Consider the following 12,767-nt stretch of genomic DNA (forward strand, 5'->3'; position numbering starts at 1 on the left):
AGGCCCATTTTTGTTTTTATACATTTCAACAAAAGCACTTGAAGTCAGTGTTGCAGGTGAAACTTGATCACGGTTCTTACAGTTAAATTCTGTGATTAAGTTATGAGAAGTATCTAGAGAATGAAGAGAAAGGCATGCAGCTGAGACAAAGCTTGGGTTTCTTGGACATAGCTTTATGTTAGATTAGAAAGAAGAACATCCTGTTGCTTAACTTTCATTTACAACACTGTTCAAAGGTCTTGCAAAATGTCATACACATAGTAGAGAAATCTGGAAGTGTCTTGCGAGATTAATGTATATGTAAAACATGAAGAATGTTTTTCTGCGAACTATTAAATGTGCAAGATCCATCCCCCTTCCCCTGATAGGTTGTTGTTATTATGAAAAGAAAATGTGGATTTCAAAAGTGTTTCTCATAGCTGGGCATGTCTTTTGAAACAATTCATCTGCTATAGATGGTTATCTGATTTGGAGTTTTGTCAGTGCTATTCTCCATTGGACTCTAAACTACTTGTATTCCAACTGGATACTCTTAAAACAACTTACTTGAAGGATGTTGTTTTACTTGAAGGATAGACATAAATCTTTGTCTCAGGAAAGCAATAACAGATCTGGGATAACAAAATCAGAAAGATATTTTGACCTCATCAGATATGTCTCTAAGGAGGCTTATGCTGATTTTGGTCAGTCAGGAATAGAATACCAATACACCACGGAATGTTCTGGCACACAGGCATCAGTCATTAGATGTCATTATTCTTTTTGGTTTGAACAAAGTTTGTGTAAAATTCCCCACATTTAAAAAATGTTATAGTGTTTTACAATCAATATTCTGAAAACTGTTTTCATAAGATTTGTTTTACTGCAGTATTATGGTATTTAGTGTGGTACATATTATATTTCTCTTGGACACTCTTAATTTTCCTGGCATGATTATTAATAACCTTATTTTCTTATAAAAAATACAGTGGTAAATTTTTTAGGCTTATATTTATAGGTGTGTCTGAGTCAACAAGAAATATTATATTGCATTTCAATGAAAAAGGAGCAAACATGAATGCAAAAATGTCAATAAGACTTTTAATGCAATAATGTAGGTATTATTAGGGCCAAGTCTAAGTTCCTGGTCCTACTGCAACAAGGGTTTGTGTTGATGTCCTTGAACATGTTGCCACTGAAGGCCATGCAGTTTACCTGGTCTGAGCTCTGCCTCAGGCCATGTTGGTTCCTAATGCCCTTGCTGCGACAGGAAACAGTTGTCTAAGATCCATGTTGCCTCAGAGGGTTCTTGTCTGGGACCATGGCCCTTCTGCAGCTGGGGGCCACACTCATGGTCTGTACTATCACAAAGGGCCATGTGGAAGTCCATGCTCCATGTTCCAGCTGACTTTAAAGAGCAACAGAGCTAACTTTACAGTGACATAGATGACTGAGGAAGCACAATTGAGAGAGACAAGAAGGCTATTACAACCTCTACCTCCACTCCGCCTCCCCTTAAAAAAAAAGGAACCGGAAAAACAGAAAGGCATTCAGGCAAATTCTCAAAAAGTATGATCAATGTTAAAGTGTAGCTGTCCATAATTGATGGCTTCTGGCAAAGGTACAGGAAGGGAAGGACTCAAATCTATTCAGGGGTTTGACCCTTTCTCCAGGGAGTTTGGCCATGCTACAGTTAGTATATATGCACAACACAAACTAGACTTGTTTCTTTTAGTTATCTATGATTTTATCCTAGTTTTTATTTCTTTAACTTGATATTTACTTTTTCGCGGTGAGAGGTCAGAAAGGTGAGGGTACAGACATGGAATGATGGCGAAGTGCCTATAATGGGGTACATGACATGAAATTCCCAAAGAATCAACAAAATATTGTTGAAAATAAATTGATAAAAAATAAAATAAAATAATATAGGCAATAGTGATACATTTTTATTCACCGAACTAAAACCTATTCCTAGGCTCATTCAGATCGTTGTATAGTGGAAAGGTTTTCAATGTTCCATGAAATAAATCATTTTCATCATTTTTAAGTGAGTTGCCTGGGGTAGTACATCACTTATCAAGATGAAGCAGTTTATAGGACTGGTCTGGGTGAGGAAGGACTTATTGACTGTGTAGTCAGAACTGCTATATGGGATGAACAAGAACCCTGACTCTTGCCACTCTCACTTCATCTCACAGCATTGCAGCTGTGCTTAGCAACAGAATGCCAGATGGCACAGAGACATCAATTGATTATTGCTCAAGAACAATGTCACCTACCAGAGTGAACTACAGACAAATTGACAAAGACAACGAAATGTTTGCAGGCCTGCATAAAGCAGCCCTGTAAGTAGATTAATGGATGAATTTTAAAACTGTGTACTGTTTGGAAACTTTGGTAGAAGGATATGTTTGCAAAGTTAATTTAGGAAGCATGTTTCTCATGATTCTCTTTACCATTTTATGTTTCTTTGCTTGTCTACACTCCTACAGATTCAATATTTTTCTTTAATATGTAACAATGTAAGTCCAAAGCTTTAGTTCTGCTTTGAATTGTGTCCTTGACCTTCTTTGGGTGATGATCTGTTAACATTATAAACTTGTCCCAGAAAGAAAGACAGAGGAAAAACAGCCTAAAGAATTCTGGAATTCACAAGCTGTCAGTGTGAGTTATCTGTCCACAAAGAATGTCTTTTATGAGTAAGTCTTGTTTTTATAGAAGACATTTATTATCACATTTGGTATCATTTTCTGTAGCATATCTTGGCTTGTTTGCACTCAAACCTTGGCTGTGAGCTGTATCTGATGGCCTGAAATGGGTGCCAGTATTGAAAACCACACATGCCTTGTTACTTGGCTAAACTTTGATAAACAAGGCTTATTGGCTTTTTTTTTTTTTTAAATATTCTTTGAAACTTCTTGAGTGTGTTAGCTTCTTTTCAAATTTATTTCAAGGCATTCTAGAATGGCAACACAATTCTATTTCAAAAACCATAGCGTAAGGTTGCTCTTATGCAGTACATAAATTGTTCAGAAGTATTGTTTTTGATAAATAGTGCGTGTTGATGTTAGGACAAATACAAAATTGCTTTGGACAGAAAATTGATCCTCTCATCCAAGCTGTTACCAAAGTGGATTGCTTGCTACAAAGAGGGTTTTGCTTGAAAAAACCCAGCTTATTGGGAAAGGCAGTTTAAAGACCAAGACTTCTTCTGTGTTTAGTTTTATATTTTATCTCCGATCATGAATATTTATTATTATAACTGACTTCATTGTCCCATTAGAACACCTTTTTTTTAGTGGTATGAGAAGAATCATTTTTATATTTTTTCTAATCTTCTAATTTGATATTTTTTAATTATAAAAGATATTGTCATATTCTATAAATAAAAATTGAACAATATTTATTAGGGTATTTTCTTCAATGGTTTCTGCTTGACATGATATTTGAAAGTTTACTCTGGTCCCAGACCAAGGTTTCCTGTGTTTTAGAACACAGCCACTTCCATTCTTGTGTGCTCTGGGCTTTGCTCAGCAGCTGGTCCTGAACAATGTTTGCTAAGTTGCCCCTGCCTGCAGCTGATTTTACACTGAGGCAGCACTCAGTATCCCTATGTGGCTTCATGTAGCAATGGCTCACAAAACTGTCGGATTCTGCTGGTTTCTCATTCCAGCTCTGGGACCTTTGTAGGCCACAGGTTTTCTTGGTGTAAGTAAGCATTCAAAGAGGCAGCCTGGTGCTTCTGTGGCTCCCGCTTGTCTCATGCAGGGTCTGAGCTCCTGGAGGCACATTCCTTCCTTCCTTTCTCACTATAAGCCACACTGCTATTTTTGGTCTTCTGTGGTTAGAATGAGCCAGGGAGCAAGATCTTTTTGTTATGCATGCTCCTTCCCTACCTTGATTTTTTTTCTTTTCTTGTTTCCAGCCGGGAATGTAGGTCCCTTATCTGAAACCTTCACAGTATCAACCTTCTATTCTACGAACTTACAGTCCTGTCATTGCTTAAACTTTTATTTCTTAAGAAAGTCAGTGTGGAGTTATATTACATGATGTCTATACTGAATCTTTTCTATAGTTATTAATGTGAAAATATCATGTAAAAAACAGCAACTTCCATTTTGATATTTGAAAATAACCCTCAAACTTTCAGAAAATATATACCATTAGGATCTATCTATCTATCTATCCATTCTAAAGCTTTAAATTAATCTGTAAATAGTTAATCTGAGGTGAATTTTTATCTTCATCTAAACAAGGTATGCTATGTAGGACAGAAAAAGATGATTGTACCTGAATGGCTGTTGCCTTAATTTGAAAACTGTCAGAGTTTCATTCTGCCCTATTTAATATTTGTTTCTATGAAAAAATACGCTCATGTAAACATAGTATCTCATGAATATTGCAACAATTTAATTTTTCTGTCACTGGTAATTATTACTCTAAATTTGGCTATATAAAATTGGGGAACTACGGGTTATTCTCCCATGTGGCCACAGGAGGGCACTATGACTTACAAAGAATAGTCATTACCAAAGTATTTGTGTACTTGGAATTATCAGGTGAACAGTTTCCTGGGTTCTTTACCCAAAGTCTCTAATTCAGTGAGTCTGATGTTCTTTTCACCAGCAGCTTTCAATTTTGGATTACTACCTTTGAACCCTCGCAGGCTCAGCTCCCTCTGAGCACATACAAATCACGTTCCAATTGTGATTTGCACAATTGAATCTGGTTCTAGATAACCCAGGTGTCTTCACATCCGGAATAATGGCAAGGCATCACGTGGAATGCATCTATGCTTCCTAAGACCTCTCCAAAGTGATGTGGTGTCCATGGTTGAATCTGTAAATTTTCTTTTGAGCCTAGAAAGTCCAGTATAAATGCTAAGCTTCATAAATATTTTCAGAGCAGAACATTTGGAGAGTGAACTGTAGAAATATGTATTCTGTACCTAAAATGTAGTTGGATATATTATAGGCGCAGAGTCTGAAGGAGATTTAAAGATAGTATTCCTTGTTCTTACTTCCTTTCTGTTCATACATATCTCAAATAATCTCCTTCTGCTACAAACTCTTCTCTCTCCTCTCTCTCTCTCTCTCTCTCTCTCTCTCTCTCTCTCTCTCTCTCTGTGTGTGTGTGTGTGTGTGTGTGTGTGTGTGTGTGTGTGTGTTTTCCTTTAGGACCATAGTCTTGGGTTTTAGTAATGAGAATTTATACTAGGAATGGGTAATAACTCTGTTATGGATATAAATCCTAACTAGTAACAGGTCTGGCATGAACATCCACTCCAAGACACAGAAGTATTTGCTTTATTTATTAATCTAAGCTCACTAATCTAATTAATTAATCACTAATCTAATTCAGGTATTAAGCAGAATACTTACAAAAGTGGTGCAAGAAAATACCGAAGTGTCACATTGGCAATTTGAGATTGAGCTTAGGACACTCTTGCAGCTTGTGATTCATAGATGAGAATCACATCCATGGAACCCTCCCTGAGTAACCTTGTGGAAAGTGGTTCACTTTATTCTTTGCCAGGAAATATTGAGAAGTGTAGCCAGCATGCCTCATGAGGTACCATGCATAAAGCTCAGGTGAGAGAGAGTGTGCTGCATACTTACTGTGAATGTCAAGCAGATCTGTATATTTCTTGGACCAGTGCTAGCCAGACTTGTGTATGACTTTGCTTATTTTTATGTGACCCACCTCAGTCACATTTCTTATGATATGGCACTGAAGAAGTAGATGAGAGCTTTATTTCCTGATCAACATAGAGAAATAGACATGGGGCCTGGCATGGGCTTTTGAAAGCAAAACCCTGCATAGACCTACCTCCTCCTACAAGAGCATACCTTTTCCAACTAGGCCACATCTTCTAATCCTTCTAAGCAGTTCACCAATTGGAGATTAAGTATACAAATATGAGTCTGTGGGGACAATTTTCATTCAGACTGCAGACTGTTTCCATGTTGTTGTTGTTGCTGTTGTTGGAGGAGATGCTCTGTGTGCCTCGTGTGTGTGTGTGTGTGTGTGTGTGTGTGTGTGTGTTGGTCCGATTTGCTGTTTTTTTAAAAAAGTGAAAGAAAAGACATGAGTACGGAGAGAGGATCTGGAAGGAGTTTGGGGAAGAAAAATTAGTGATCAGAATATATACTGTAATAGGTATATTGTTTTGTGCATGGTGGTATATGAGACTTAAAGACATACAAAGAAAGAATAATAATACATAATTGTGCAGAGAATGTTGTACAATCTTTAAGAGCTACATACACTAACCAGAGAAACTTGGTGTTGCCTTCAAAGTTAAGATTTATATATTTCAGAAACTTGTCCAGACCAGTGCTGCTGGCTCCAGTTATTTGTATTTATATTATGTCAAGTGATTTATCTGCCTTCTTTGGGAACCGTCACTCAACCTTCTAACTCACTAGCTCCTATTTATTTTATCTTGAAGTCCTTTACATCTTAAGTCTGATTACCCTTGTGCCTTTGAATAGAAGCTTTTTCTTCTGAATGGCCTACTTTATCTGTTAGTATGTAACCTGTATTTCATGGAGAGTTGGTGCAGCTCCACAATTCATAAATCTTGACATCAGCATTCGGTTTACTCTTGAAACAATATTTTCTCCAAATAAAAAGACAAACTTCTTTTCTCCTTCTAGAATAGAGAAGACCACAGTTGAAAAATCAAGTATGTTGAAATCTAGAAAGCTAGTTTTATTTACACCTTAAAGCATACAGTAATTTTTGCCCCTTTTTATTAAAATGAATAAATTCTCAATTGTTACAATCAAAATTTTCTCTGAATATTATTTTAGCTTTAAGTGTTGAAAACAATATATATATATATATATATATATATATATATATATATATATCTTAAAATGAAAATGATACTTTACCCTTAAACAAAAGTAGCATGACTAAATGCTTAGAAAGATTCACCACTTAAATATTTTTCTTAACAGAAGGCTCTGTCATTCTCAGAATGTACGAGGGCTGTGGCTGTGTGATCATGAACATCTCATTATAAGCATCTGTGCAAAGTTTCTGTATTCATGCCATGATTTTTACTTGCTGGATAATTTATCACAGTGCCATCTGCTTAAAAATCTTAGTTGCCAGACTGGATGGATTTTCAGGCAAATAAATTATTTTGTGTCTTTATGTAAATGTGATTACTAATATTTGCTTGACAATATTTTATAGATTACTAGCTTTTAAAAGTAAAATAATATTGCTTAGGTGAAATAACTCTTGAAACAAACAATAATACCAACTGAAGAAATAACTTTTAACCAAATAATAACCAAGTATGGGTTGTCATGGTCATCTCATGATTTGAAAACTGATAATTATGAATTTTCAGGTGGAAAGGATATCTTGATTATATGTGTGAGTATCCTTAGTTATTCAGCACATAACATATAAGAATTTTGTTTTTAATAACATAATATATGGTTAGAAACATAATATATGCATGTAGATATTTAATTTAGATAATATTTAATTTTCCAATTTAAATGCAGTTAAGTGTCATTTGGGATGTACAAAAGATTAAAATGCAAGTAAACAGACATAGAAATATAATGCAGCCATTTAAACAATTCTTCTTCATGGTCCTTTCATGATACATCATTAAACCTATAGTTCACTTGGCTGGTAAGATGAGAGGTCTCTGGGAGTAAAAGTGCTTATGATGTAAACTTGAGGACTTGAATCTGTCTCTCTTAAAACCATGGGTCTGGTTGCAGCTGTAACCCCAGCACAATGGAGACTGGAAACAAGGATCACTTCAGCTTGCTGGTCCCCAGACTAGCTTCAGGTTTAGTGAGAGATTGTGGGGAAAGTTGAAGAGCAATTATTTGATGATTTGATGACCTTCTCTGGCCTTCACATTTCAGAATGTATACACATACACCCACAAACACTCACACTATAATTCACAGAAAGTCTGGCTGAAAGATATTTGTGAAACTATCCACCCATTTCTTCTGCATTATGGCAAGGGAATTGTTATTTACTTTGTTTAAATTTTTCACTGTGACAGAATTAATTGTATTAACCAGAGGTCCCTAGAGGAAAAAAATACATTGTGTGTTTCTCTCTCTCTCTCTCTCTCTCTCTCTCTCTCTCTCTCTCTCTCTCTCTCTCTCTGTGTGTGTGTGTGTGTGTGTAGGTAGGTAGGTAGCAACAAAGCACATGCTTAAACTAAGAGAAGGATTTCAAGGAAGTGGCTCTCTTAAGAGGAGTGAAAACTCCAAGAACTGCAAGTTGTAGGCTGTAGGCTGGAGACCTGGAAATGCTTTGTGAGAAATCTAAAGGCAGCCTGCTAGCATAGCTTCTTCTTACTCTCAGGAGGCAAAGTATTCTTCCATTAAAGTCTTCAACTGACTAGAAGAGTGCTGTTATGTTATGAGGATAGTCAATTTATATAGCATCCTACCATTTAAATGTAGTTTCAACAACAACAACAACAGCAACAGCAGCAGCAGCAGCAGCATCTTCGCAGAAACATTTTAAAGAACATTTTACTATATAACTGGGCACCATTTCCTAACTGTACATGCTGACTTCTATTGATCTCTTATCTGCACTTGGTGTCTCTGGGGATTTATATGCCTTTTCCTTTCTTACACATCACTATGTCTAGATATTTGTAAAAACTAAAGCCATGCCAAAACTACAAAACTAAATGACACCAACATGTTTGGACACAAAGAAAAACCAAAACCAACCAAACAGATAAATGCTCAGTATTAATGTATTAATTTTACTAAATATTTCCATCTATGGTTGATTGAATGAAAAAACACAGAACCTAGAGTTCTAGAGAATGACTATGCATTTCTAATATACTAATCAGGGCATAACTTCCTCTGTACCTGTCCTAAGATAGCTATTTGATTTAAATAGCCAAGTTTTAGAAAATTGTTTAGTACTAGTTAAAAAGTGTATATGGGTTTTGTTATACTGGATATGAAATTAAAGTGATATAACTATAGTTCTTTTCTGAAACTAAAAAGTGAATTAGTTTTTCAGTGGAAAAATAACTGCTAAAATGTTGCAACATTTGTTGAAAGAGTACTTGAGTAGATTTGGTGCTAAAACATAGACGTGCATACAGTTATACACACACACACACACACACACCTACAACTGTGTGCTTTTGTATAAATACATATGTATATACATTTATACATAAATACATGCACACATATGTGTGTGTTTTATAAATGTATGCACACACATAAGATCTCCATACACCATTTCTTTTTACTTCTGCACCTCTACTGCTAATTCTTTGATTTTCTATTTCTTTTTATAAAAGTTTATTTGGGAGCTAAATATGAGCAAACCACAGCCCTCAGAATACAGGTTTTGGTTATCCTAAACTCCATGTTCCAAAGTGATAATAATTTATGAAGAATTTATACTAACAGAACAAAGAAGGCCACTAACCAAAGCACTTCTTGAATACATTGGTGGAAGCATTAAGAAAGAGACTCAGCTATAGGTATTAGGTGTGATCCTACTGTCCTATTGAAGTTCCAAAAAATTGGTCAGCATGGCAGTGGCAAGTGAGTGTCTTTTCAGAAATTTTGAAGTACTTATAAATATCTAGCAAACATGGTCGTCAGCTGACATTCATCCTAAAGCCAGATTCACAACTAAATGTTTTAGTTAGGATAGATGACAGAGGTGCTGGTTAGTCAACAAAAGGATGGAATGGGTATTAGGACTATCTTGTACCTCACTGGTACAAATTGGCATAATTATGCTCTAATTGTATTTTGAGAGAAAAGTTTCATTTTAACAGGAAGGGTGATGTGTAGGAGGAGCTAAGGTAGGAGGAGTACTGAGAGGAAGAAAAGGAGTAAGAAGAGGAGAAGAAGGAGAGGAGAAGCTAGGTGATGAAAGAGAGAAAGAGGGGGAGACAGGGAGGCAGATGTTCATGTATCTCCACCAGTCAAAGATAGTTGTTATATCTAGGTTGGTTAGTGGGTTACACCTCTGATTGAACAATTCCAAACTTATAAAGCCTATGATTAACATTATTTTAAAAAATGTATAAATGCAAAAAGGAAAAGGGGGCATGAGATAGGGGTTTTCTAAGGGGGGGGAATGGGGAAAGGGGATGGCATCTGAAGTGTAAATAAAATATCTAATAAATTAAAAAAAAGAAAAAATATCTAGCAAACAGTAACACTATCAAACATTAGTTAACTGCAACAAGCACTTTTGATTTTGAGCTTTGTTGTTTTAGAGAGGGTCTTGCTGTGTTGCTTATTTTATATTTTAACTTGTGATTCTTCTGCATCAGTGTCCTGAGTGCTGTGGTTACAGGCATTAGTCACCATATTTAGGTATCTACAAAAAGTACAAATTTCTACACATTTGTTGTATACTCTTTTCTTTTTTTTCTTAGATATTTTATTTACACTTCAGATGGCATCCCCTATCCCCATTCCCCCCCATCCCCCTTAGGAAACCCCTATCCCATGCCCCCTTTTCCTTTTTGCATTTATACATTTTTTTTAAAATGTTAATCATAGGCTTTATAAATTTGGAATTGTTCAATCAGAGGTGTAGCCCACTAATCCAGCATAGTGTATGCTAGGCAAAAGCTACCATACACTGAGATGCATTCTCCTATAGAACTTTCTGAATTTCCCCAGCTCATCTTCTAGCCATATTCTCTGTGAGCTTAAGAGTATCCGTTTAAATATGAGTATACTGCATTTTTCTTGAGTTCGCAATACACAAAAAATTAATAAACAATGTTTACAGTAAGATATGGCAAGGTATCTGTCTTTATACTTGACTAAAGTGTTTGGGATCTCAGAAGCAATTGGAAGACATCTTCATATAGATTATGTAGTTTTTATTATTTTATTTATTTACATTCCAAATGTTGCCCCTCTTTCTGGTCCCCCTTTCATGAGTTTTTCACACCTCCCTTTCCCTATATTTCTGAGAGGGTATCCTCCACCCGCTCACTCCCACCTCACCCTGCTAGCACTCCCCTTCCTGGAGCATCAAGTTTCTACAGGATTAAGCACATTCTTTCTAACTGAGGCCAGAGAAGGCAGTCCTTTTGTTCATATGTAGCTGGCGCAGCAGACCAGCCCATGAGCGGGGAGCCAACCTTACTCCATTTTAAAAGAATAGTTTTAGGTTTTAGTTTTTCCTCAGCTATCAACTCCTGAGAAAGAAGATAGCCAACGGTCACTGCACCCTAAGGAAAGTGGTTGCTGTGCCCTGAGCCAGACAAAACCATCGGGGTTGCAAAACATCTGCCTTGGCAGAATGCCCAGTTTCTGTGAAATTCCCCTAAACACATTACCCTCTTCCCTGCCAGTATAAATTGCTTGAGAAAATACAGCTCAATGGACCTTGATCAAAAAACTTGACTTGGTCTCGTTCTTTGCATCTCTCCAGTCCCTTGCATTCTCTCCCCTTTCTCTTAGGGTACTCTGAGGACCCTGCAGGCCAAGGTACCCATGTATTTTATTTGGTTAGCAACTTAGACTCTGAAAGCTCTAAAGGTTCTGGATTACTTGATACTGTTGTTCTTCCTATGGGACTGGAATCCCTTTCAGCTCCTTTAGTTCTTCCCCTAACTCTTCCATAGGAATTCCTGACCTCAGTCCAATAGTTGGCTATAATTATCTGCAACTATCTCAATCAGCTGCTGTTAGAGCCCCTCAGAGGAGAGCCAAGCTAATTTCTTGTCTGCAAGCATCAAGGTTTGGTGCCTGCACATGGAATGGATCCCAAGTTGGGCCTTTCCTTCAGTCTCTGCTCTATTTTTTCCCAGAATTTCCTTAAGACAGGAACAATTCTGGGTCAAGAATTTTGAAGATAGGTAGGTGGTCCCATGTCTCAAATGGAGGCCATGTCTATCTACTGGAGGTGGTTTCTTTAGATTTCTTCTTCCCACTGCTGGTCATTTCTACTAAGGTTATTCTCATTGAGTCCTCAGAGCCTCTGGCATCCCTGGTGCCTGGGACTTTCCAGAGTTCACCCCTGGCTCCCCACATTGTTGTGTATTTCTCTCTACTGTTCTGGCCCTCTGAGCTTTTTTCCTGTCTCCCCACATACCTGATTATGCCCCCTTCCCACCCCTCCCATTTCAAACACCATTTCTTTGTACTTCTGCATGTCTCCTGCTTATTCTTTGTTTTGCAAGTCAAGTTCAAACAAAACCAATCACCATGTATTTCCAATTATTTTCTGGAGGCCTACAGCATAACTTGAATTTCAATATGACCATGTCCTATTATTAATTTGTAAGTTTCAATGAATTACTACTTTCTATAATACAATTTTAATGAATTTCTTGAAACAGATTCCTATATTCTCAAAGTACTGAGTCAACAGTTTCTGGATATGTGAGAAGACATATCTTAACATGGGGCAAACTGATCTTTGACGATTTTACTAACTGAAAGTTTTTGTTTTGTTTTGTTTTGTTTTTTCGAGACAGGGTTTCTCTGTGTAGTCCTGGATATCCTGGAACTCACTCTGTAGACCAGGCTGGCCTCGAACTCAGAAATCCGCCTGCCTCTGCCTCCCAAGTGCTGGGATTAAAGGCGTGCGCCACCACCGCCCGGCTTTAATTCAACTTCCTGATGATGTTTTGTTATGTTATGGATGCTAGTTTTCCTGTGACAAGTGAATATTTGTGAATGTGTCTTATTTATTTAAAAAACTCAATCTTTGCATCAGTATTATATATTCCGCTATAATATCAAATCTTCAGACTGGGGAGATGACTCTGTAAG

Source organism: Arvicanthis niloticus, chromosome 4 (genome assembly GCF_011762505.2).
Source record: "Arvicanthis niloticus isolate mArvNil1 chromosome 4, mArvNil1.pat.X, whole genome shotgun sequence".
In the NCBI taxonomy this organism is placed as follows: domain Eukaryota; kingdom Metazoa; phylum Chordata; class Mammalia; order Rodentia; family Muridae; genus Arvicanthis; species Arvicanthis niloticus.